The 24,234-nt window shown below is 44.6% G+C and overlaps 1 protein-coding gene across 1 annotated transcript in view; it reads right to left on the bottom strand.

Annotated features, from left to right (window-relative positions):
• PPP2R2A (protein phosphatase 2 regulatory subunit Balpha) overlaps positions 1–20,516 on the bottom strand; it is a 134,751-nt gene extending 114,235 nt beyond the window's left edge. The window contains exon 1 of the mRNA XM_058433426.1: positions 20,501–20,516. The gene's annotated coding sequence lies outside the window, so the exon portion shown is untranslated. The remainder of the gene's footprint in view (positions 1–20,500) is intronic.
• Positions 20,517–24,234: the final 3,718 nt, after the last annotated feature.

The raw sequence follows: 24,234 nt of genomic DNA, 5'->3' as shown, positions 1-24,234 counted from the left end.
AGCACTTATTTGTCTTACCAATAGCAACAGTTCAGAAAGGCCTAAAAGTTTTAGATCTGCATATGTAAATACACAGAGTGTATCCACTTTAAAAATCACATCTTATCTGAGACACTTCTGATGCCATCATTGGCGGATGTACATCCCATACACTGGGGCTTCCTTTTCCTTCCAGCTAAGCAGTAGCCCCATGTTCATCACTTCATTTTCATCTGAATGCACAGGATAACACTTTTTTGGGCTGGGCATGGTGGCTTATGCCTGTAGTCCCAGTACTTTGGGAGGCTGAGGCCGGTGAATCACCTGAGGTCAAGAGTTTGAGACCAGCCTGGCCAACAGGATGAAACCCCGTCTCTACTAAAAATACAAAAAAAAAAAAAAAAAGAGAGAGAGAGAAAAAATTAGCCGGGTGTGGTGGCAGACACCTGTAATCCCAGCTACTCGGGAGGCTGAGGCAGTAGAATCGCTTGAACCCGGGAGGCAGAGGTTGCATTGAGCCGAGATTGTGCCATTGCACTCGAGTCTAGGCAACAAGAGTGAAACTCCATCTCAGAAATAAATAAGTAAATAAAGCAAGGGTTTTTTTTTGGTTTAAAGTTGATATTTCAGGGCAAAAGAGAGTGGGAAGTAGAAGGGAGATGTCAGTCTATGGAATAAAAAAAAGTAACAAATCAACAACAAGAATAATAAATCTCAAAACTCAGGTTGGCCTGTATAGCCTCAAGGGTCTTACTTATAGCTGATAAATCCCATCATTTTATGAAAAGTTAAGTAATTATATAAGGTATCATTAAAATGGGAGGTACAAATAATAAAGAATTTAGAGGTAGGAGTGCATTCTGAGAGCTGTTGTCAGAGACATTCAGTTAGGCCGGGGGTGGGAATACCTGCATATGTACAAGGCAGGAATAAAAGCCAGCTGGAGACTGCAAAGGAACAGAGCAAATTGGGTTAAACTATTCAACAGAATTTGAGGATGAAGTTTCTTCTATTTTTTTTTTCTGAGACAGAGTCTCGCTCTGTCACCCAGGCTGGAGTGAAGTGGTGTGATCTTGGCTCACTGCAACCTCTGACTCCGGGGTTCACGTCATTCTCCTGCCTCAGCCTCCCGAGTAGCTGGGACTACAGGTGCCCACCACCACACCTAGCTAATTTTTTTTGTATTTTTAGTAGAGATGGGGTTTCAATGTGTTAGCCAGGATGGTCTTAATCTCCTGACCTCATGATCTGCCCACCTCGGCCTCCCAAAGTGCTGGGATTACAGGCGTGAGCCACAGCGCCCGGCCAAAGTTTCTTCTATTAATTCTGGTCCTTCAAGCCACTGCCTTCTGAGCTATTCCTGTGGCTAATAGTACAAGTCCAGAACAAAATGATGTGTTTGCACAAAGGTACGTGGGCATCTTTTATGGTCTCCTGAAGGAAAGAATTCCAATGATCACAATGAGGGCCAACAGAGACTTCAAGCACACAAAATCCAGGAAATATAGCAGTTCTTGGGGCCAAATGTGACCGGGCAATTGGATGCATCTACTCTGGCAATGATGCATGCACCTTGATGAGCAATACCTAATGTTCATTGGGTTAACACAGTGATGGGGAAACCAGTATGGATGAAATGTCATATCACCTACACAATCAAGAATTATACTACTGGCATGGTGTAGAAAGATTTTGACTATGCCATCCAGAAGGCTTTCAAGTATGGAGTGATATGGTACCTGCCACCCCCGAAATTCAAACAGATTGACCCAGGTGAGGTTGACATTTATTTATATATATACATATACATATATATGTGTGTATATATATATACACATATATATATGTATATATATATATACACATATACATATATATATATATATATATTTTTTTTTTTGGTGAGATGGAGTCTCACTCCGTCACCCAGGCTGGAGTGCAGTGGCGTGATCTCAGCTCACTGCAATCTCCACCTCCTGGGTTCAAGCGATTCTCCTGCCTCAGCCTCCTGAGTAGCTGGGATCACAGGCACCCACCATCACGCCTGGCTAATTTTTTGTATTTTTAGTAGACACAGGGTTTCACCATGTTGGCCAGCCTGGTCTCGAACTTCTGACCTCAGGCGACCTGCCCGCCTCTGCCTCCCAAAGTGCTGGGATTACAGGCATGAGCCACTGCACCTCGCCACATTAAGATATATTTTGCATAAGGAGCTCATGAAGACAGGAATCCTTGTGATTGCAGAGGTGGAACCTACAGCCTATGCTTATGGTCTGGGAGCTGGTGTTGATGGATACCTGCATTTTGAGGAGGCTAAAATCTGAATTCAACACTCCAAAGGCATAAACTTGCTTCTTGATGCTGCTGATAGGGCCATTCCTTGGGTCTTAGCCACTCCAAAGATCCAAAAGCTATTTTTCTCTCTCTACAGTTATGTTGATCCAACCAGATTTTGCCTCTGTACTGATGACATCTATGACATTCAGTTTCTCTGTGGAAGCCCATGAAAGCACCAACCCCTGTCACACCCTTACACTCTAAAACCTGCCACCTGTGACTCCAAGTTAAGCTTTGATGCTGTCACTATAATTGAAGGAAAAATCTTTTTCTTCAAAGACAGGTTCTTTTGGTGTAAGCTTCCTGAACTAACAAAGAGCAGTGTTAGTTTAATTTCTTCCTTACGGCTGATCTTGTCATCTGGCATTCAAGCTGCTTATAAAATTGGATCCAGGAGTCAAATTCTTCTTTTTAGAGATGAAAGTACTGGTTAATCAGTTGTTTAAAACCAGACTATTGCAAGAGGATACATTCTCTGAGCTTCCCTGTCTCTGTGAAAAGATTTGATGGTGCCGTTTTTAATTCACTTAACTACAAGACCTACTTCTTTGTGGATAAACAATATTGGAGGTGAGATGAGAAAAGGCAATTCATGAACCCTGATTATCCTGTACTATTTACCAAGAAATTTTCAGGAATTAGACCCCAAATTGATGCAGTCTTCTACTCCAAAGAATATTACTGTGTCTTCTAAGATTGTAATCAAGTTAAATATGACATACTAACCAGTTGTGTCACCAAAAGGCTGGAAAGAGTTAACAAGTTCCATTGGTGTACATGGATTCACTTCAGTTTATCAAGTATTTATGGCATATATTCTTTGCACACAACAGCCATTGTATAGTAATAAGTGTCTTTAAATAAAGAAGTAAAATTTATATGGAGACCACAGATTAGTGATTAAGAAAGATGTAAACTAAATTTTTCATAAACCTTTTTGATTTTGAAAACCCCCAGGGTAGAGTCTCTTCATTTTCAACTTTTACTTGGCTCTCGTGTTGAGTTTAAAACTGGAAACTCTCAAAGACCAAGAGAATCCCTTCTGAAGAATGCTTAATAAATTGATTTCTAAAATCCTTGGACTGAGAAATTATAATTACCTTCTCTGGGCCTGCCCAACACTAAGAAACGAATAGTTTTGATGACTGTTACATTTTTTGGCAAAATGTACTGTAATTTTACTCTTTTTTTTTTGAAATGGAGTTTTGCTCTTGTCGCCTATGCTAAAGTGCAATGGCACAATCTCCGCTCACTGCAACCTCCGCCTCCTGGGTTCAAGTGATTCTCCTGCCTCAGCCTCCCAAGTAGCTGAGATTACAGGCATGTGCCACCACTCCTGGCTAATTTTTGTATTTTTAGTGGAGACGAGGTTTCACCATGTTGGCCAGGCTGCTCTCAAACTCCTGACCTCAGGTGATCCACCTGCCTTGGCCTCCCAAAGTGCTGGGATTACAGGCATGAGCCACCATGCCCAGCCTAATTTTACTCTTAATTAAAGTAGAATATACTCTAGAACTTAAAGAAAAATGATGATTATGTAAGTAAACTATTTAAATAGTGATAGTGTCATTTAATTGTTTCAGGGTTAACTTTCTTAATATTACATATATATGTAACATTTATATGTACATATATATTAAAACTTCGAAAGAAAAAAGACCAACTTGAGCAGTTGTCTGTTGTCTCCCCTAATCATATACGAAGGGCAAACATCCCCTGCTTGACTTTGACCTATTTAATTAATTAATTAATTTATTTTTTTGAGACGGAGTTTCGCTCTTGTTGTCCAGGCTGGAGTGCAATGGTGCGATCTCGGCTCATCGCAACCTGCACGCCCCTCCCATGGGTTCAAGCGATTCTCCTACCTTAGCCTCCCGAGTAGCTGGAACTATAGGCACGCGCCACCATGCCCGGCTAATTTTGTATTTTTAGTAGAGATGGGGTTTCTCCATGTTGGTCAGGCTGGTCTTGAACTTCTGACCTCAGGTGATCCACCTGCCTGGGCCTCCCAGAGTGCTGGGATTACAGGCGTGAGCCGCCATGCTCAGCCCAACTTTGACCTATTTTGAATTCCTGGTCTTTGTTTCTTTTTTCTTTTTTTTGAGACAGAGTCTCACTTTGTCACCTGATTGGACGCAGTGGTGGAATTATAGCTCACTATAGCCTCAAACCCCTGGGCTCAAGCAATCCTTTTACCTCAGCTTCTTGAGTAGCTGATAGTACAGGCATAAGCCACCATGCCCGGCTAATTTTTAAATTTTTTGTGGAGACAAGGTCTTGCTCTGTCACTCAGGCTGGAGAACAGTGGTGTGATCATAGTTCATTGAAGTCTCGAACACCTGGTCTCAAGAATCCTCCCGCCTCAGCTTCCCAGAATGCTGGGATTACAGGCATGAGCCCCCACACCTGGCCCCTGGTCTCCATTTCTGTGTTTATCTCTGGGCCTGTTGCAGCCTCAGCCTCCCACTGACTAGATTTGGCCTTTGCTGATGAACAACTCCTAGTGGACCTCCATGACCAGTCTCACCTGTGGCACAGTGGCAGGAAGCACTTGTGGGTGGCATAGGACTTAGACAACTGTGGAGGTTAGAGGAGGGCCTTTCCTGCAGGAGGTATGATCTGAGGAAGGATGCAGAATGGAAAATGTGGAGGGCATTTAGGGGCCCTGTGTTACCACTTTGCCTGGAACAGATGGTTTGCATTGGGCAGTGGTTTGTTTTGTTTTGAGACAGAGTCTTACTCTGTCCCCCAGACTAGTGTACAGTGGCCAGGTCCTTGCCCTCCTGGTCTCAAGTGATCCCCCCACCTCACCCACCCCAAGTAGCTGGGACTACAGGTGTATGCCAACATGCCTGGCTAATTTTTAAAATTTTTTTGTAGAGAAAGCATTTCACTATGTTGCTTAGGCTGGTCTTGAACTCCTGAGCTCAAGTGATTCTTCTGGCTCGGTCTCCCAAAGTGCTGGGATTACAGGTATGAGACACTGTGCCTGGCCTGTAGTGGGGAGCATTGAAGTAAGGCTGGAAAGAGAGCTCAGGCTCCTACAGAATGGAGAGCTTCTAATGTCGGGCCAAGGGACTGTACACAAAGCCTTGGAGACCCAAAGATGCTAAAGAACTGAGCCTCAACCTCTAGGGGAAGGAAGAAAGAAAGCATCAATCAAGGACATCCATGTCCCCCTCCTAGCTCCTTGATCTTTCTATACAATTTTGAAGTCTGGCTCTCCTATAGATTGAAGGTTGTGTGACCCTCCCAAATTCACATGTGAAACTCTAACTGCAAGGTGACGATATCAGGAGGTGAGGCCTTTGTGAGTGATGAGGTCATGAGGGTGAAGCCCTTGTGAATGGCATTAGTACCCTTATAAAAGAGACCCAAGGGAGCTCATTGACTCCTTCTGCCACATGAGCACACAGCAAGAAGGCCATCTACAAACCGGGAAATGCACCCTCACCAGACACCGAGTCTGCCAGCACTTTGATCTCGAACTTCCCAGCCCAGGACAGTGAAGAATACATTTCTGTTGTTTATAAACCACCCAGTTTATGGTAGTTTGTAATAGGAGGCTGAGCAGACTAAGACAGGTTATTTTGGAAGGAAAGGAGCAACACTCTGGTACTTTAACTCAGTATTTTTTTTTTAGATGGAGTTTTGCTCTCATTGCCCAGGCTGCAGTGCAGTGGCGTGATCTCAGCTCACTGCAACCTCTGCCTCCCAGGTTCAAGGGATTCTCCTAACTCAGCCTCCCAAGTAGCTGGGATTACAGACACGTGCCACCACGCCCAGCTAATTTTTGTACTTTTAGTGGAGATGGGGTTTCACCATGTTGGCCAGGATGGTCTTGATCTCCTGATCTCATGATCCATCCACCTTGGCTTCCCAAAGTACTGGGATTACAGGCGTTAGCCACCGTGCCTGGCCTAACTCAGTTTTTTTGATGCAAAGAGCAAACCTACATAAAACTTATTATAGAAGTGTATATAATCATAGACTCTTAGGGTGGAAAAGAACCTTGAAGTCCTTTGTACTCCATGCCCTCATCCATGGCTTAAGAACCTTCTGCAACACTCCATAGTGGGGCACTGAGCCACCGCTTGAATACTTCCAGTGTTGCGCAGCTCTCTACCTCTAGGAGCAAGCTGACCTTCATCATTTTGTCTAGTTCAGCTTCCTTGGCATTACACAGAGCACCTGTAATCCCTTTCCCACAAACTGCCAGCTGCCCCTTGTTTTCTTTCTTTTCTTTTTTTTTTTTTTAACTTTTTTTTAGAGACGGGGTCTCCCTATGTTGCCCAGGCTGGTTTCAAACTCTGGGACTCAAGGGATCCTCCTGTCTCAGCCTCCCAAAGTGCTGGGATTACATACATGAGCCACTGCGCCTGGTCCCCACATATGCCCTCCCTTGCCCCCTCCCCTGGTTTTCTCTCCTCTTTTATTGGCTCTATTTTCCAGGGTCCTTACAACATTTCTCATGCGACATGATTTTGAGTCTCCTTCCATTCCCACCTCTGACCTTCTACTGGCTTTCTTTATAAAGAATAATGTTTTCTGGGTAAGGACTGGAGAACGCATTTATATAGGGTTTTAGAAAATAACAGCTTTATTAGACATACTATGCCTATCATAAAATTCAGCCGTTGGAAGGTGAGTTTCAAACACTTCCATCCCTCTCAATGCTCCTTTGTGCCTCTGTGCAGTCAATTCCCATTCCCCACCCTTTCCCCAAGCTCTAGACAACCGCTGATCTGCTTTTTGTTTCTATAGTTTTTTTTCTTTTTCTTTAGGGTTGCTTTTTATATAATTTTTTCCTATCAGCTTTCTGAGAGCCCATAGAAGCAGCTTTGTATTGTAGAATATTCCTTTAAGAGGGTCTTTTTTGAGATTTTTGCCTACAGATGCAGACAGGTTAACAAAAATTCGTGAATGATTGCACCATAATGGGTTATTATATAATTTACCTTCCAAATAGCTAAAGAATCATCCAAATGGCACAACCAGAGGCTCTCCCAAAGTATCCCCCAGGGCCACTGTCCAAATATAGAGTACTGAATGGACTATTGATCCAACCCAGCATGGCACTTGCTTGGATTTTGATGACTTGCCCTGGGTCATGAGCAGCCCAGCCACAGGAACCCTCTGCTCTGCTCTCCTAGGAGGAGTCTCCCAGTCTCTCCAAGCTCAATCCTGCCTTTGTCTGCATCCTCCTCCCTCCAAAGACCATCTTTTCCTCCTCCCCTAAGTCCCACTCACTCTTTTAGATCTAGACTGGATCTTCCAGATGCCTTCACTGGAAAAGCTCTCTCTGCTCAAATACCACGTATTTCGGTCTCATGCAGCACCATATATGACCATCAAGGACTTGAGAGTAGGGACCTTGCCATTAAACCCCCACAGCACTCCCACAAGGCCTTGGATGAATGGGCTGTCCTGACTCCTGACCCATGATTTTTCTCTCCTTTGAGCCCCTATACATCTTTGACCGTCTCTTATTTTCTGCCTTATTTCCTAGTCCTTTGAATACCTCATTATGTTGTGGGTGTCTTGTGGGCAGTGGATTACTCATCTTTAAGTCCACCTTTGGGGCCTGACATGGTTCCTTGCACATAATAATGACAATAAAATAACAGCTACTAACATTTGTATATCACTTTGTAGTTTCTAAAGTGCTTTCACATCCATTTGCCATTTGACCTCACAGCAATCCTGTGATAAAAGGATGATTATTAGACTTTTTTTTTTGTTTATTTTTTGAGACAGAGTCTCACTTTGCTGCCCAGGCTGGAGTGCAGTGGTGTGATCTGGGCTCGCTGCAACCTCTGCCTCCTTGTTTAAAGCGATTCTCCCGCCTCAGCCTCCTGTAGCTGGGATTACAGGCACACGCCACCATACCCAGCTAATTTTGTATTTTTAGTAGAGAGGGGGGGTTTCACCATGTTGGCCAGGCTGGTCTTGAACTCCTGACCTCAGGTGATCCGCCTGCTGTGGCCTCCCAAAGTCCTGGGATTACAGGCTTGATCCACTGCGCCTGGCCTATTATACTTTTTTTTTTTTACAGACAAGAATTCTCTGCCCAGGGTCATTGCTTTTAAGATATTCTGATGCAAAATGACAGTACTCTGCTCCTCCATTCTACAGATCAACAAATCTTTCTATTAGCCAGGTTCAAGGGGCCCTTGCCTGTAATCCCAGCACTTTGGGAGGCCAAGGCAGGCAGATCACTTGAGGTCAGGAGTTTGAGACCAACCTGGCCAACATGATGAAACCCCATATCTACTAAACATACAAAAAAATTAGCCAGGCATGGTGTCGCGCTCCTGTTGTCCCAGCTACTTGGGAGGCTGAGGCAGGAGAATCTCTTGAACCTGAGAGGTGGAGGCTGCAGTGAGCTGAGATTGTCCCACTACACTCCAGCCTGGGTGACAGAGTGAAATTCCGTCTCAAAAAAATTAAACTTTGTTGAATTGATGTGGTGCTACTTGGCCACCTGGCTGATACGGATGAGGTACGGGATGTAAGGAGCGGGACTGAATTATTCTTTGTAGCTGTTGTTGCTGCTTGTGTATTCATTATATATTCATCCATTTATTCTTTCAATAAACAAGTACTGAGGGCCAATTTTATGTCAAGCCTACACACTGGTTACGCACTGGTAATGCACAAAAAAATTCAGGCACTGCCCTCAAATTGCTTACCATGTTGGGACACAGATGCACAAGCAAACCAAGCATTGAAATAGAAAAATAAAGAGGCCGGGTGAGGTGGCTTATGCTTGTCATCCCAGCACTTTGCGAGGCCGAGGAGGGTGGATCACCTGAGGTCAGGAGTTTGAGACCAGCCTGGACAACATGGTAAAACCCCATCTCTACTAAAAATACAAAAATTAGCCGGGTGTGGTGGTACGTGCCTGTAATCCCAGCTACTTGGGAAGCTGAGGCAGGAGAATTGCTTGAACCTGAGAGGTGGAGGTTGCAGAAAGCCGAGATTGTGCCACTGCACTCCAGCCTGGGTGACAGGGCGAAATTCCATCTCAAAAAAATAAAAAGAAAAATAATAAAAATAAATAAATAAATAAAAGAAAAATAAATAGTGAACTGTGTGAACTGGGAGGGGGTCTTGGAGTCAGTTGGGGAATGTCAGCGAAAGCTTCTCAGCAAAGGCATCTCCTGAAATGAGTCACAAAAGGCAGGTGGGGGAGAGAGAGACAGTGTGTCGCTTTTGAAAGACAGCCTTAGGTCAAGCATGGTGGTGCACGCCTGTCATTCCAGCACTTTGGGAAGCTGAGGCAAGAGAATCACTTGAGGCCAGGGATTCAAGACCAGCCTGAGGAACATGGCAAAACCCCATCTCTACAAAAAAAAACTTTTTCCAATTGGCTGGGCATGGTGGTGTGAGCCTGTAGTCCTAGCTGAGGCAGGAAGATCACTTGAGCCTAGGAGGCCAAGGCCACAGTGAGCTGTGCTTGTGCCAATGCACTCCAGCTTAAGAGACAGAGTGAGACCCTATTTCAAAAAAATAAAAAGAAAGACAGCCCTGCACATTTCAGTAAGGAGGAGGAGTGGACAGTGAGGGTCAGATTGTACCACGTCAAATGAAAGTTCTCATAGGATAGCAGGTGGTGTAGCCAGTGACTAAAGGTATATCTGAATTTGTTTTTCACACACAAATGTATTTTCTTTAAATCATTTTAACTTCAACACTAAGCATCTATCAAGCTCTACAGACAAGAAATTAGCCTCGATTGTCCTTGGCGTGACCCCTTCCCCAGATACTGAAAGGTTCTGGGACCTTCCATAGCCTCAAGACACTGGGACATGCCCATTCACAGATCATTTTTGCTAACACACAGAATCACATAATCTACAGGCTCCTTCAGGCCCAGAAGTATAGAATTATCAGAAAAATGTTTAGAAAAATGAGCACAGGAAGCCAGGTGCGGTGGCTCACGCCTATAATCCCAGCACTTTGGGAGGCCAAGGCAGGTGGATCATGAGGTCAGGAATTTGAGCCTGGCCAACATGGTGAAACCCTGTCCCTACTAAAAAAAAAAAAAACAAACCAAAAAAAAACCAAACCAAAAAAAAAAAACATAAACAAAAATTAGCCAGGCGCTGTGGCAGGTGCCTGTAATCCCAGCTACTTGGGAGGCTGAGGCAGGAGAGTTGCTTGAACCCGGGAGGCGGAGGTTGCAGTGAGCTGAGATTGAACCACTGCACTCTAGCCTGGGTGACAGAGCAAGACTCCATCTCAAAAAAAAGAAAAAAAAAAAAAAAGACAGTTACAACACGGCGTTAAAAGTGCTTCCACAGAGAGAAGTAGAAAATTCAAAAAAAAAAGAAAAAAAGAAAAATGAGCACAGGAGCCAAATCCCCCTGGTTTAAATTGTGAGCCTCAGTTTCTTAATCTATGAAACGGAGAGAGGCCGGTGTGGTGGCTCGTGCATGTAATTCCAGCCCTTTGGGATGCAAGGCAGGAGGATCGCTTGAGGCTAGGAGTTTGAGATCCAGTCTGGGCAACATAGCAAGACCTTGACTCTACAAAAAAATTTAAAAAATTAGCCAGGTGTCGTGGTGCATGCCTGTAAGCCCAGCTGACTCGGGAGAATTGCCTGAACCCAGGAGTTTGAGGTTACAGGGAGCTATGATCGCGCCACTGAATCCAGTTCTCAGTGACAGAGCAAGACCGTGTCTCTAAAATAAAATGGGGAGAATGATTGTATTTAACTCATAGAGTTTATGTGAGGAATAAATTAATTACAGCATGTAAAATTTTCAAAAATATCTGTTAAAATATAACCATTGTGTTATTTCTTTTCTTCCTTTCTTTCTCGCTGTCTCTCTCTCTCTCTTTTTTTTTTTTTTGAGACAGTGTCTTGCTCTGTCACCCAGGCTGGAGTGCAGTGGTGAGATCACAGCTCACTGCAGCCTCAACCTCCTGGGCTCAGGTGAGCCTCCCACTTTAGCCTCCTGAGTAGCTGGGACTACAGGTGTGCACAGGTGTGTGCCACCACACCCAGCTAATTTTCGTTTTTTCTTTTTGTACATATGGGGTTTTACCATGTTGCCCAGACTGGTCTCAAACTCCTGAGCTCAAGCGATCCTCCTGCCTTGGCCTCCCAATGTGCTAGGATTACAGATGTGAGCCACCACACCTGGCCAGCTATTTCTTAAAAATTAATTATAGCATGGGAACCTTGGGCATGGCTAGGAATACCACTCAAGTTTTGTATTGCCCAGAAGCAGAGAAAGGATCCCCACTGCTCAAGGGACCCTCGTGTGTTTATCTTCTAGCAAGTCTCTTGGAGCCTCTCTTCTCGACTTGACACTGCTCCCTCACTTCTACCTCTCAAGACACCTGGCAAGATGAAGGCACCTGAATTTGAATTCCAATTCTGTCATTAATGAGCTGCCTGGCCTTGAACAATTAACGTAAGCTCTTAGACTCTTTTTCCTTACCTGTTAGATAGATAAAAGTCCTGTCTCACAGAGTACTGTGAGGGTTTTAAGCAACATGAAATGAAAGATGCTTCACACAGTGTCTAACACAACTGGAAGCACTCAATAAATGAAAGAAGAGAAGACTTATTAGCAAGCTGTTGTTGGCTGGGCATGGTGGCTCACACATGTAATCCCAGAACTTTGGGAGGCTGAGGCAGGCAGATCATGAGGTCAGCAGATCGAGACCATCCTGGCTAACATTGAAACCCCATCTCTACTAAAAATACAAAAAATTAGCCGGGCGTGGTGGCACGTGCCTGTAGTCCCAGCTACTTGGAGAGGCTGAGGCAGTAGAATCGCTTGGATCCAGAAGGCGGAGGTTGTAGTGAGCCAAGATCACGCCACTGCACTCCAGCTTGGTAACAGAGCAAGATTCCCTCAAAAGAAAAAAAAAAAAAAAGCTGTTGTCTTCCTGCGTGGTTTCATTAAGAGACAGAACTAGCAAGAGAAGCTGCTATTGACATAGCAAGCAGCCACTACCTTCCCTCTTGGCTTCATCTAAGCAATGTAGCTCCCCCATCTCAGAAGCAGAATGTCCACTTACTGCCTAGAAATGTTTATGGTAGGGTGAAGCATTAGGAAAAGAAAAGAGGAGGAGAGGTGAGAGGGATGCATAAAACACAGAAACACAGGCTGCAGCACTGAATCAACATCAAAGCATACGGGTGAAGCTGGTTGCTGTGGTATGGGCCTATAACCTCAGCTACTCAGGAGGCTGAGGCTGGAGGTATCCCTTGAGCCCAGGAGTTCAAGGGCAGCCTGGGCAACATAGTGAGATCACGTTTCTTAAAAAAAAAAAAAAAAATAGCAAGCAGTCAAGAAAAGATAAAATTGAGATTCAGGACAAAAGGAGTAAGAGACTTTTTTTGAAAAGAAATCATCTATAAAGTTTGAAAGAAAAATACTTCTTTTTCTTTGAGTTTTAGAAACATTTTCATGAAGGTTCTCTTTAGGCAAATAAATTGATCCTGCAGTTGCAGTTAGTTCTATTGTTTGGGATCTCAGCTTCCCTTGTGTGTGTATATATGTATGTGTATATATATATATATATTTTTTTTTTTTTAGAGACAGAGTCTTGCTCTGTTGCCCAGGCTGCAGTGGTGCAATCATAGATCACTGCAGCCTCGAACTTCTGGGCTCAAGCAATCTTCCTGCTTCAACCTCTCAAGTAGCTGTGACTACAGGCAGGCACCACCATGTGCAGTTAATGTTTTGTATGGACAGGGTCTTGCTGTGTTTCCCAGATTGGTCTCACATTGCTGGCCTCAAGCCATCTTCTCACCTCACCCTCACAACTTGTGCATGTTCTTCCAGATGGTTTACTGTCTCCAGTTTGCAAAACCTTGGCCATAGATACTGTCTGGTTTAAATCTCTCAACAAGCCATGATGTTATGCCCTCATGATGATGAGCCTGCTTCATCTCAGAGGTGAGGAAACAGACTCAGAAAGGCCGTAGCAGTTGGGGAGTGGGGCGTCGCCACCTGCTCTGATTTGAAGGAAAGGTCATCTCAGTGTATAGAACTTCCTATAGAAATATCTGTCTGCTTAGTACACCAAACAGAGCACACTTGCCAGATCCTATAAAGGACCCTTTAATCAGAACAAGGAAGGCCAGAGGAAAGCAAGCATGTTCCCACCTATTGTTGCTGAGTTTATGGCTCTTTACACACATCTGCTACTGAGAGGTGCAGTGGAGAAACACGTATTCGGGAAGTACCAGGAAAGCACAGGCCAGCACTTAACCACAAGTATGTGGGCTTGAAAACCCTGTCTTGCTCAGAAAGATCTAAAGGTGGATGCACTTTGGCTGGTTTTCAATTTGCTTTCTTGGCTTTCATTGATTGCTGTTAATTTTTTTTTTTTTTTTGAGGTGGAGTCTCGCTCTGTCACCCAGGCTGGAGTGCAGTGGTGCAATCTCGGCTCACTGCAACCTCTGCCTCCCGGGTACAAGTGATTCTCATACCTCAGCCTCCCAAGTAGCTGGGCTTGCAGGAGCATGCCACCAGGCTGAGCTTTTTTTTTGTTGTTGTTTTTTTGTTTTTAAGTAGAGGCAGGGTTTTACTATATTGCCCACGCTGGCCTCAAACACCTGTCCTCAAATGGTCTGCCCACCTCAGCCTCCCAAAGTGCTGGGATTAGAGGCATGAGCAGAGCTGTGCCCAGCTGCTGTTAAGATATTTTCAAAAGAATCGTGTATAGCTTAAAAAATTTAGGTGATTCCCTTGATAAAATCTTGTAGACACTCTACAGAGCAATCTACCTGCAGGAAGCAGGTGGAATAGAAGCTTTGTAGGTGTACACAGTGTCTTTTTTCATTTCCATGGCCCACACTAAATGTAATAATCAATGCCTTCTGTTACACTTAAATGTTTGTCTCATTTCATCTTCTTGACAACCTATTAGGTGATATATATATTTAGACAGGGTCTTGCTCTGTTGCCCAGGCTGGAATGCAGTGGCTCCATCTTGGCCCACTGCAATCTCCACCTCCTGGGTTCAAGCGATTCTCCTGCCTCAGCCTCCTGATTAGCTGGCATTACAGGCACACACCACCATGCCCAGTTAATTTTTGTATTTTTAGTAGAGACGGGGTTTCACTATGTTGGCCAGGCTGGTCTTGAACTCCTGACCTCAGGTGATCCACCTACCTTGGCCTCCCAAAGTGCTGGGATTACAGGTGTGAGCCACTGCACCATGCCAAGGTAAAATTTTTTAAATCTCCATTTACAGATAAAGAAACTGAATCCCAGAGAGGCTCAGTGACTTCTCCAATGTCACAGAGCAAGGATGTGGCAGTGATGGGATTTTTTTTTGTTTTGTTTTTTTTTTTTTAGTAGAGATGGGGTTTCACCGTGTTAGCCAGGATGGTGTTGATCTCCTGACCTCATGATCTGCCCGCCTCGGCCCCCCGAAGTGCTGGGATTACAGGTGTGAACCACCGTGCCTGGCCAGTGATGGGATTTAAAGCTAGGTGCCTGGGTGTTCTTTCTATACCATCCATTACCTCCCAAAGAATTTGAATCTTGATTAGAAACTGTTATGCTCTTATAGTTCCTTGATTTTCTGTCTTATATTCTACCTCCTTTTGCCACAGGACATAATGATTACTTTTTACATATAAAATTAACTTTTTTCTTTTGAGATGGAGTCTTGCTCTGTCACCCAGGCTGGAGTGCAGTGGCCCAACTGCCTCCCGGGTTCACGCCATTCTCCTGCCTCAGCCTCCTAAGTAGCTGGGATTACAGGTACCCGCCACCACGCCTGGCTAATTTTTGTATTTTTAGTAGAGATGGGGTTTCACCATAATGGTCAGGCTGGTCTCGAACTCCTGCCCTCGTGATCCGCCAACCTCGGCCTCTCAAAGTGCTGGAATTATAGGTGTGAGCCACTGTGCCTGGCCTAAAATTAACTTTTGTTGGGAAGGTAGTATTTGGAAATTACTGTGTAGATACTTTTTATATGATAATTTTTAAAAATTATTTTTATTACTACTATTTTTTTGAGATAGGGTCTTGGTCTGTTGACCAGGCTGTAGTGCAGTGGTGAGATCTTGGCTCACTGCAGCCTTGAACTCCTGGGCTCAGGTGATCCTCCCACCTCAGCCTCCCTCCCAGGTACCTGGGTCTACAGGTGTGCACCACCACACCTGGCTGATTTTTGTATTTTTTGTAGAGTCAGGGATTTCACCATGTTGCCCAGGCTGGTCTCTAACCCCTAGGCTCAAGCAATCCTTCCATTTCAGCCCCCAAAGTGCTGGGATTACAAGTGTGTGCCACCACGCCCAGCCTATATGGTAATCTATAACATTGTTATTATTCTTATCTTTTATTTGCTGTCCAGGTTCTTGTAAGCAATCCCAAATAAAAAAGAAGTACATCAAGCCAAATAGAAGCCTACTGGTTCTACTCTTTCCCCTAAAGTAAACATTTTTCATGGTTTTGAGGGGACGCTCTTGCATCTTTTTCTTACCACTCAAAATATGTATGTGACAGCTATAGATGTGTATCCATTTTACAGATGCAGAAACCGATGCTCAGAGAGGTTGAGCCAGTGACCAAGCTCAAACGGTAGGCACATAGTGGAGCTGGGATCAGAATTTTGGTCTAAAAATGCCTGGCCCGCATTCAAACCTCTCTAGCCAACATTCAGTCCTAACACAAGGGCCAAACAAAACATTGCTCTTGGGTCAGTTGTTGGCTTAACTCTCACACAGATTCCTTGCTCTCAGATGAACTGCTAGGATACCCTGTGGACTTCAGTTTGTTAATTTGAGAAAAGAATACAAACATGCCTTCACCCGACTTCAACCACGGTGGGGCTGAGAGAACTCATTAAATAACATCTGCATAGCATGCTGAGCTCCCTGGCAAAAGGGTGCAGAGGGTATTGGGTGGGAACACACTGTCCCCTCACAAAGATGTGCCACACAGCCTCCTCTGGAGAGGTGGAGCTGTGGTTCTAGGGTTTCCTTCCAGCTGGCTCTTTCTGTGACCTTGAAAAGTTCCCAGTCTCTCTGCACCTTTGTGTCACACGCTGCTGCAAAACATGGCTAATAATATAATACTTTCTACTGTGTTCATCAAAGGGAGCAAATTAACAGACACAGCCTTCCAGTATATTCCTGTGTGTCTGTGACTCTATCTCTAGCACCTGCGCAAGTCAGATGAGATGACTAAGGAACTGTCTGTCTTATGTTAGACAAAGAGACTAGAAAAGGCGATGGTGGAAAAAAGAGAATACATTTTAGCTGAAATGTGTTTCTCTAAGGACATGGAGTGTTCTTAAGATCCTCACTTTTGCAAAGTGTTTTTAATCTCATGCCTTGACTAACACTTTGGGCGTGGTGGCTCACGCTTGTAATCCCAGCACTTTGGGAGGCCGAGGTGGGAGGATCACCTGAGGTCAGGAATTTGAGAACAGCCTGGCTATTATGGTGAAACCCCGTCTCTACTAAAAATACAAAAATTAGCTGAGCGTAGTGGTGGGTGCCTGTAATTCCAGCTACTCGGCAGGCTGAGGCAGGAGAGTCGCTTGAACCCGGGAAGTGGAGGTTGTAGTGAGCCGAGATCACACCAGTGCACTCCAGCCTGGGCTACAGAGTAAGACACTGTTTCAAAAAAAAAAAAAAAAAAAAACACCAAAAAAACCCCCACTTTGTTTCTCCCTGAAATATCCTCCCCCATTGCCTCTTGTGAAATTGTACCTGTCATTCAAGGTGCTGCTGAAATGCCACATTTCCATGAAATTTGCCTCTATTCTTTTAACTAAATACCATTTCTTTTTCCTCTGAACACTTTGTTTATATCTCTCTTTACCTCATATTCTGCCAGGTATTATAGCATTTCTAAAAATGAAAGTCTTGGCTGGGCACGGTGGCTCATGCCTATAATCCCAGCACTTTGGGAGGCCAAGGTAGGTGGATCACCTGAGGTCAGGAGTTTGAGACCAGCCTGGCCAACATGGTGAAACCCTGTCTCTACTAAAAATACAAAAAATTAGCTGGGTGTTGTGGTACACACCTGTAGTCCCAGCTACTCGGGGCTGAGGCAGGAGAATCACTTGAACCTGGGAGGTGGAGTTTGCAGTGAGCCAAGATTGGGCCACTGCACTCCAGCCTGGGAGACAGAGCGAGACTCTGTCTCAAAAAAATAAAAATAAATAAATAAAATGAAAGTTTTATTCTCCTAGTGGATTGTAAGTATGTTAAAGGCAAGAATGATATTTTATTTCTTTGACTCCTAAAGCTAACACAGCTTCTTACACTTAGTGGTTGTCTAATACTTGATTGCTGAATGAACAAATGAAATATTTCTAGAGAAAACATTTAAAGTAGCAATGATATGAGTTTGGTGAAGACTGACACCAGAGAGTGCCCAAGAATTTTAGCTGATTAGTTGTGATCTGTTACATTCCTATCCATTGATGGACCCATCAAGCTATTGATGTATATCAATCCTTTGAACAAATATCCTTGAGCATCTCCTAGGGCAGGATGCTGTGCAAGCTTCTTTAGCAAGGAACTTTGCTGATCCTGAGTCCATGGAGTCTTTCCTGCTCAGGTTTCTGGGCAGAGTGAAGGAGGTTGTATTAGTGTGGAGTGGGCTCTGATCTTGGTTCTGATCCTTGCTAACTATGTGATATAGTTTGGCTGTGTCTCCACCCAAATCTCATTTTGAATTGTAGCTCCTGCAGTTCCCATGTGTGAGGGGAGGGACCCAGTGGGAGGTAATTGAATCATGGGGGCAGGTCTTTCCCGTGCTGTTCTCAGGGTAGTGAGTAAGTCTCATGAGATCTAATGGGTTTGTAAAGGGGAGTTCCCCTGCACACGCTCTCTTGCCTGCCACCATGTAAGATGTGACTTTGCTCCTCCTTTGCCTTCTGCCATGATTGTGAGGCCTCCCCAGCCATATGGAACTGTGAGTCCATTAAACCTCTTTCCTTTATAAATTACCCAGTCTCAGGTATGTCTTTATTAGCAGTGTGAGAGCAAACTAATACCCTATGTAACTTTAAGCAGGTCAGTTTCAGTTTGTGTGTAAAGTCAAATGGATAAAGAGACGATAATACAATAGCTCCTGTTCTGTCTGACTCCCAGAAGTACTGGAGGCAAAGTGCAATGAAAATATGAAAACATTTTGCCTTCTCTAAGAGCACTATGAAATAAATACATGTAAGCACACATGCATGCATGCATACATTAATATATAAATATGTATGTGTATATATATATATTTTTGTTTGTTTGAGAGGTGGTCTCGCTCTGTTGTCCAGGCTAAAGTGCAGCGCTACGATCTCGGCTCACTGCAAACTCTGCCTCCTGGGCTCAAGTGATTCTCCCACCTCAGCCTCCCGAATAGCTGTGATTACAGCTGTCCGCCAGCATGCCCAGCTAATTTTTGTGTTTTTAGTAGAGGCAGGGCTTCGCCATGTGGCCAGGCTGGTCTTGAACTTCTGACCTCAGGTGATCTGCCCACCTTGGCCTCCCAAAATGCTGGGATTTCAGGTGTGAGCCACCATGCCCAGCCTATACATATATATTTTTAAATTAATAAATGCAATGTGTCGTATACATCCAACAAATTATAAACAGTACCTTTAGGAGCCTTAGATCAAAAAGCTCACTATGTCCAATTTATGATATACACTTTGGAAACAATGCATGACAATTATTTGTCATAGGTTTTTACAACAAAAGCTTAAAAAAAAAAAACTGAGAAAAAAATCCCCAATTTTAAATTTTACTATAAAATACCTGGAACGAATAGGGTTTTATGAGATTATACATACACAGTGTTGCATACTTGTGATCAAAGTGCGTATTCTAATTCGTGTTCTAGTTTTATTTTTAGGATTATTTTGAATAAACCTTTCCGTATTTATTATTTTAATGGCAATATAATCTATCTATCTAATACCAGAATTTATTGAACTATTTCCTAATTGCTGACCATTTGAGTAGTTTTCCTCCATTATTACACATGGCCTATTTTTAATCGCACGCAGATTCCTACCCACCACCTAGCACATTCTTGGCGTGGCTCCCTCTACTGTTAGTTGATATATACCCAAGGAATGCCAACTCATTTTATTATTAGCCCGTACAAAACAGAATCAGGAAGGAACTACAAATGTTTTATTTTTAAAATCAGACTGTGCATTTCCAAGATGGTTTGGGAACGATTTTCTTTGGAGAGAATTAAGTTTTGGATTCTTGCATCACACTTGTAATATAGTAGGGAAGAGGGTGATGGCCTACTATATGCTGGGGGCTTTATCCATGCATCAAATATTTATGGAGAGCCACCAACATATCAGGAACTGTTCTTGGCTGAGGAAAATGGTGTAATTCTTATCCTTAGGGAGCTTACAGTTTGGTGAAGAATAATGTATTTGTCCGTTTTTGCACTGCTATGAAGAAATACCTGAGACTGGGTAATTTATAAAGGAGGGTGTAATTGGCTCACACTTCTGGAGGCTGTACAGGTAACATGGCTGGGGAGGCCTCAGAAAACTTTCAATCATGGCGGAACTTGAAGGCGAAGCAGGCATGTCTCACATGGCTGGAGTAGGAGGAAGAGAGAGGGGGGAGGTGCCACACACTTTTAAACAACCAGATCTCGTGAGAACAGCAAGGGGGAAATCCGCCACCACGATCCAATCACCTCCCACCAGGCCCCACCTGCAAAACTGGGGATTACAAGTGGACATGAGATTTGGGTGTGGACACAAATCCAAACACTATCAGGTAAAGACCAGCGCATAGGTGATGACCCTGTCATATGAGAAGAGCCACTGGACCACACAAACTCAGGGCACATGAGGGAGCGCAGAGGCCTCGCCAGTCTTGTGGGGGAGCTGGGAAGACATGCCAAGGAAACTGAGTCTGAGGACACGTGGGCGTGAGCCTGGAGATTACAGTGGGGAAGAGTAGTCCCGGCACAGGGAACCGTGTTTATAGAAGCCCGAGTGAGACGGAGTATTTATTTTTTGGGGCTGGTGAAGTTGGGCCTACTTGAAGTATCCAGTTTGAGTAGGGGCATCGGTAGAGATGAAGGTGGTACAACCAGCTGCAACTAGATTAGGTAGGACCATGTTGAGTGGCTTGTGTTGGTGGAGTGCGGTGCGGGGAGTGCGGCCTCTTTAGAAAACATTTGGCAGCCTCTTAAAAAGTTGTTAAACATCAACTTACCCTATGACCTGGCAATTCTACTTCTCTCTAGCTAAGAGAAATAAAACGAAAGAGAAATAAAAACAAAGACTTGTAAGTGAATGTTCATAGCAGTGTTATTCATAATATCCAAAGACTGAAAACAACCCAAATGCCCGCTGGCGGATGATGACTGGAGTAGCACAATGTGGTCTATGCAGACAATGGCCTATTATTCAGCCATAAAAAGGAATGAAACTTTCCTTTTTCATCTATGATACAGCATAGATGAAACTTGAAAACATTGTGCCATGTGAAAGTCAGTCACAAAAGATCACATACTTTGTGACTCTCTAGATATGCAATGTCCAGAATAGGCAAATCCATAGAGACAGAACAGTAGGTAATTGACTGCCAGGGGATAAAGGTGTTAGGGAGAAGTAGAGAGTGACTAATAAGGGGAATGGGGTTTTCTTTTAGGTGATGACAGTAAACATTGATTATACCTAAATTGATTGTGGTGATAGTTGTAGAAGTCTGTTAATATACTAACAACCACTGAACTGTGGGCTTTAAATGGGTACTCTGATGAGGTGGCTCACGCCTGTAATCCCAGCACTTTGCAAGGCCAAGGCGGGAGGATTGCATAAGCCTAGGAATTCAAGACCAGCCTGGACAACATAATGAGATCCTATCTCTAAAAAAAACAAAAAATTAGGCTGGGCACGGTGGCTCATGTCTGTAATCCCAGCACTTTGTGAGGCCAAGGTGGGAGGATTGCGTGAGTCTAGGAATTCAAGACCAGCCTGGACAACATAATGAGATCCTATCTCTAAAAAAAAAAAAAAAAAATTAGGCCGGGCGTGGTGGCTCATGCCTGTAATCCCAGCGCTTTGGGATGCCGAGGTGGGTGGATCACCTGAGGTCAGGAGTTCGAGACAAGCCTGGTCAACATTACAAAACCCTGTCTCTACCAAAAATACAAAAATTAGTAGCTGTGGTGATGGGTGCCTGTAATCCCAGCTACTTGGGAGGCTGAGGCAGGAGAATCACTTGAACCCTGGAGGCAGAGGTTGCAGTGAGCCAAGGTTGCACCATTGCACTCCAGCCTGGGTGACAGAGTGAGACTCCATCTCAAAAAAAAAAAAAACGTTAAGTCATGGTGGTGTGTGCCTGTGTTCTCAGCTACCCAGGAGACTGAGATGGGAGAAGTGCTTGAGCCCAGGAGTTTGAGGCTGCAGTGAGTCATGATTGTGCCACTGCACACCAGCCTGGGGGACAGAGCTAGACCCTGTCTCAACAACAACAACAACAACGACAAATATATCTGGAGGCAATTAGGGAAGTCATTAGATTTTAAGCAGGAAATGCCATCATTAGATATGCTCTTTAGAATACATTCTCTGAAATCAACGTGGAGAATGATTTGGAGAGGGCAAGGTTCAAAAGAGGGAGGCCAGTGGGGAGGGGCAGGTGCAGGAGTGGGGTGACATATGACACCCCAAATTAAGACTGTAGTGGGCTGGGCACGGTGGCTCACACCTGTAATCCCAGCACTTTGGGAGGCCGAGACGGGTGGATCATGCGGTCAGGGGATAGAGATCATCCTGACTAACACAGTGAAACCCCATCTCTATTAAAAATACAAAAAATTAGCTGGGCGTGGTGGCGGGCGCCTGTAGTTCCAGCTAGTCGGAAGGCTAAGGCAGAAGAATGGTGTGAACCCGGGAGGCAGAGCTTGCAGTGAGCCGAGATCACGCCACTGCACTCCAGGCTGGGTGACAGAGTGAGACTCTGTCTCAAAAAAAAAAAAAAAAAAAAAAAAAGACTGTAGTGATACAGAGAGAGCAGTGGGTGCGTTGGAGGCATTAAGAGTAAAATTGATGTGATTTGGTGACTGTTGGATGTGGGAGATGGGAATTTAGGGATCTCACCCAGTTACTACTGGAGGGGCAATTCTCTCTGATGGAAACCCAGGAGGAGTTAGTTTAGGGGAAAATGCTGAGCTCAGTTCTGGACATGATGAGTTAAAGGCATATGTAGGGTATCCAAGTGGCATCAGTTACATGATTCTGGAGACCAGAGGAGAGATCCAGAAGTGGTGGTATACAATATGTCGTTTTATTCTCCTACTACCTTGAGGTAGCTATGACTCCACCAGACAGAGATATAGCTGTAGACACTGTAGCAGGTAATATGTATAAGAGTTGGCTTTCTCTCTCCTTCCTTCCTTCCTTCCTTCCTCCTTCCTTCCTTCCTTCCTTCCTTCCTTCCTTCCTTCCTTCCTTCCCTTCCCTTCCCTTCCTTCCTTCCTTCCTTCCCTTCCCTTCCCTTCCTTCCTTCCTCCCTCCCTCCTTCCTTCCTTCCTTCCTTTCTTCCTTCTTTCCCTCCCTCCCTCCCTTCTTCCTTCCTTCTATCCTTCCTCCTTCCTTCCTTCCCTTCCCTTCCCTTCCCTTCCTTCCTTCCTTCCTTCCTTCCTTCCTTCCTTCCTTCCTTCCTTCCTTCCTTCCTTCCTTCCTTCTTTCCCTCCCTCCCTCCCTTCTTCCTTCCTTCTATCCTTCCTCCGTTCCTTCCTTCCCTTTCTCTTTCTTTCTTTCGAGACGGTCTCCCTCTGTTGCCCAGGCTGGAGTGCAGCGGCATAATCTCGGCTCACTGCAACCTCCCTGCCTCGGGCTCCTGTGATTCTCCTGCCTGGGCCTGCCGAGTACCTGGGATTGCAGGCGCACACCACCACGCCTGGCTGGTTTTTGTATTTTTGGTGGAGACAGGGTTTCGCCGTGTTGGCCAGGCTGGTCTCCAACTCCTGACCTCCAGTGATCTGCCCGCCTCGGCCTCCCGAAGTGCTGGGATTACAGACGGAGTCTCGCTCACTCAATGCTCAAAGTTGCCCAGGCTGGAGTGCAGTGGCGTGATCTCGGCTCGCTACAACCTCCACGTCCCAGCCGCCTGCCTTGGCCTCCCAAAGTGCTAAGATTACAGCCTCTGCCCGGCCGCCACCCCGTCTAGGAAGTGAGGAGCGTCTCTGCCTCGCCACCCATCGTCTGGGATGTGAGGAGCGCCTCTGCCCGGCCGCCACCCCGTCTGGGAAGTGAGGAGCGCCTCTGCCCGGCCGCCCCTGTCTGGGAAGTGAGGAGCGTCTCTGCCCGGCCGCCCTGTCTGGGAAGTGAGGAGTGCCTCTGGCCGCTGTACAACCTTCCAAGTGTGAAGTGACAGCCTTCGTTGTAGAATGAATGAAGTCACTGGCACTGATTATATAACGCCTTGGCAGCTATCTCAAGTCGTTGATGGTGGAGGTATTGGAATTATAGAAGAAAGCAAACACACAAATTTGACTAAAGGCGATTTTGTGACTTCTTTCTATTGGCCCTGGCAAACCAAGGTTATTCTGGATGGAAATAGCCTTGAAAAGGTGATATATATATGAACGTATCTGATTTTTTTCCCCCATATAATTCTTACTTTGTGGGTTTGATATTCAGTTGTGTTTGTAATCACGGAAAAATAAAAGCATATATAAAAAAAAGAAATATAGGAAACAAATAATGGCCAATTCCTCAATACTTGGGCTATTGTATGATTGTATGACTATGGAGAAATGTATGGGAGAATACACACTAGATTCTAATTATTTCTGTTTGTGGGGAGGAGTGGGCACAGAGAGAGGGCAAGGATGTTCTAAGGAAAAGAGTACCAAGACTATAGAAACATAATGATGTGTGTATGAAATAAAAATATATAAATATGATATATTTACATATAATATATACAATATATAG

This window comes from Hylobates moloch, unplaced genomic scaffold (genome assembly GCF_009828535.3).
Source record: "Hylobates moloch isolate HMO894 unplaced genomic scaffold, HMol_V3 SCAFFOLD_22, whole genome shotgun sequence".
Lineage (NCBI taxonomy): Eukaryota > Metazoa > Chordata > Mammalia > Primates > Hylobatidae > Hylobates > Hylobates moloch.
This window is presented reverse-complemented; position numbering and strand designations above follow the sequence as displayed.